Below are 3,085 nucleotides of genomic sequence, written 5' to 3'. Positions count from 1 at the left end.
CTGCCCCTGGCCAAGAGCTGCTGCCCAGGTTAGTTTTGGATCCCAGTCGGTGCAGTGAAATTAGAGAAGCGGTGCACTCTAGAAAAATCAATATCTCATTAATTAAACCTGTGCACTTTTGCAGGGGGGGCTGCATTCATATTGATGAGGGGAGAAACATCTCTCCCAGCTGCCCAAGCCCAGCAGCAGGACCTGCTGGCACACACAGCCCCTTCCAGCACGTCCGCTTCTCCAAGGTCTGCAGCTCTGCTGCTCCCAGCCCCGGGAGCCGGTCCCGCACCCAGACAGCCCAATCCTCACCAGCGCCGCATCTCCGGGGCGTTTTCAGGCCTCCTGCCTCCCAGCCACTTTCTCACCTGGAGCATCCTCAGGGAAGCAGCCAGGGGAAGAGCACCACAGCCCAGCAGCCCTCACAAAGCGTCAAGAGGAGGCCCTGACACCCATACGGACCTTGGCGGGGCACAGCACCCTCCGACACCACCAAGGCACTTCCACCAGTAAACACAGTCAGGGCTGGCAGGAGCTGGGGCCAGGAGAACCCTCTCCCAGCCTCTGTCACCCACCTGAGCCTGCCCCCAAGCTGCGAAAGCATTTCTGCTCAGACAGAAGCAGCTGCAGAGGAAAATACACACTGCTCAAACCCCTCCAGTCTGCAGCCACAATCCAAAAAACACTTGTAATGTTCCTCATTCTTTTCTATTTAGTCGAGTTTCATCATCATAAAGATCCAATTTATCTCTGTTTTCCAAGGCAAGTTCTCTCCTCTCCGAGGACTGTATTTTAATAATTCACTCAGCAGCTACGAGCTGTAAAGCTCTTGTTTCCAGCCACAGGCACCCTTCCTGTGCGGTGATGCCGGAGCAATCCAGCCACAGTGGCAGTTCTGAACCAGGTGGATTGCAAATCCGGCCGAGTGGGTTCACGGTTCTGCTGTACGAGCTTGCCTGCAACTGATTCGAGTGGTGTGTGAACCCACAGTCCGGGGTACCCAGAGGGCAACTTCCAGGCTCCTCCTCGCCAGCAGCTGATTTGCTCCAGGTTTTGTTAGAAGGGGAAAACCTGCTCCTATTTCATTGCATCTGCTCGAGCCATCCTGTCCTACTCCCCGGTCTGTGGAAGGCAGCCTTGCTGGGGCACTCCAGACCCTTGGAGAGAGGACATACGCCTCTGGGAGCTGCCCTCCTGCAACACCCCCAGGGCTGGCTCCTTTTCCAGTCCCATGGTGTTCAGACACCTCCCGCAGCTGCAAGGCTCTACCAAGTACCATCACCAAGAGCAAGACTCTGCCTTCTGCCCCCACAGAGCACACAGCCTGGTCCCCCCCAGGCATCCGTTCCTCTCCCAGTTTCCCCAGGGCTTTTTTTAGAGACTTGGGATGGAACACTGCTGTTCAGGGGAGGAGGGAGACAGAAAACCCCTCTGATGGCCCTGGCAGAAGCGCCAGTGGCTGCTGAGCACATTCACACCGGTCTGGTGGCCAGTTAGCTCAACAAAGGGCAATGGCACCACCAGGGAATCCTGACACCCGGCACCGAGATCGCCTCTGAGGCCACCAGAAGTGCCACGGCTCGAGTGCTGCCCACCCTACCAGTTGGTGGCCAAAGCCTGAAGCTGCAGCTTGACCAGGAAGAGCCAAGACCCGGGCTCAGGTGCACACAAGCGTGGCAAGTACGTGGAGAAGGCAGGACAGAGATGAGGGGAAAAAGCCCCATTCTGGGCTACCATCAATTATCCAAGCCAGTGTCAGAGCACACTCCTGGGACCCTCCAAAAGGCAACGAATTCCCTTGGAGCAAGCAGCAAGTTCACTTGGACACTCCTGACTCAGGCCAGCTGTGAGCAGAGCCAGGCAGGGCAATGCCTCTCCCAAGGCCCTCCTCCAGTTTGACAGCAAACAGCTGATAACTACTTTTTTGAGCATGTTTTTTAGCTCCTACCCTAAGGCCAATCTCCAACATGACTGTTGCCAAGGGAACGAGCTCTTTGCTTTGACAGTTCTGTTTTAAGGATCTCCTGCCTGCCCAGTGAGGTGTCTCAGAAATGGTTCCTTTGGATGCCCTAGCACATTGCTTGTGGCTTTGCAGGCACCTGAGAACTTGCAGTAGAGCTCTGCCCAAGTTGGGATGAGAAATTGTCACTCCTAACTGTCCAAAGATTAAACACATAAGGTTGTGTAAGAGGATATTTATAACGGAAATAACAACTGGGAAAGCCCTGGCAGCTCTGCTCCCTGCGATGGGCATCACACACCAACGCCTTTTCCTGATTTCCCAGAAAGACAGAAGGGAAAAGTAATTTCAGAAGACTAAAATACAGGTTCAATCCCACCGGTCTTTCAGGCGACTGCAGCGGATGTTTTGTTGCAACCATTCACAGGACAGACTCCCCACAGATCCCAACAAACGCCCCGGGAGAATACAGCATTCTTGGTTTTGGCTGCGGCACACTAGGTCATCTCGTCATTCCCCGGTCTGTCTTCAAGTTCCCAGCATCCGAGGAAGACAAAAAAACCCACAACACAGGAACCAAAGCTGGCAAGATGTGGAGAGACAAAAGAGAGCTCCCCAGGAAGCGCACAACGCTGACCCTCATCTGCTCAGGGCAAAGGTGTTAAAGGCCAGGCAAGAGCCCTGCAGCACAGCACAGCCCTGGCTCGGCTCCCCACACCTCAGGCTGGGAGGAGAGCAGGACACAAGCCTGAGAGCAGCAGAAAGGAGCACGAGGAGTTGCTGCACCAGGTACAGCACTGGCACAGACATCAGCAAATATATCCCACCCCTGGAAAAGAGGTCCCCAGGGGGTGTGGGGCAACGGAGTCCAAACAAGCCACTGCCAGCTGTGGGGTTCTTAGCTCGAACCAGGACAGCTCTTCTCCAGACCAAGAAAGCAGCAGCAAAAGCAGCAGTCTGGAAAAGCTAACACTCCACATCGGGCTTGCCAGTAAATACGTCTGAAGCGCTGGAAGGCAAAGATGATCTGCAGATGGAGCATTGCCTGGAGCATCACCTGAGGAAGGGGCAGGTCCCCTTGAACAGGACCCGACAGCAACAAGGGAAGCTCGCAGCTCTGCTGCTCCACAGCCAGAG

This window comes from Apaloderma vittatum, unplaced genomic scaffold (assembly GCF_000703405.1).
Source record: "Apaloderma vittatum isolate BGI_N311 unplaced genomic scaffold, ASM70340v1 scaffold27184, whole genome shotgun sequence".
NCBI lineage: Eukaryota > Metazoa > Chordata > Aves > Trogoniformes > Trogonidae > Apaloderma > Apaloderma vittatum.
The sequence above is the reverse complement of the archived record's forward strand: the minus strand, read 5'-3'. Positions refer to the sequence as shown.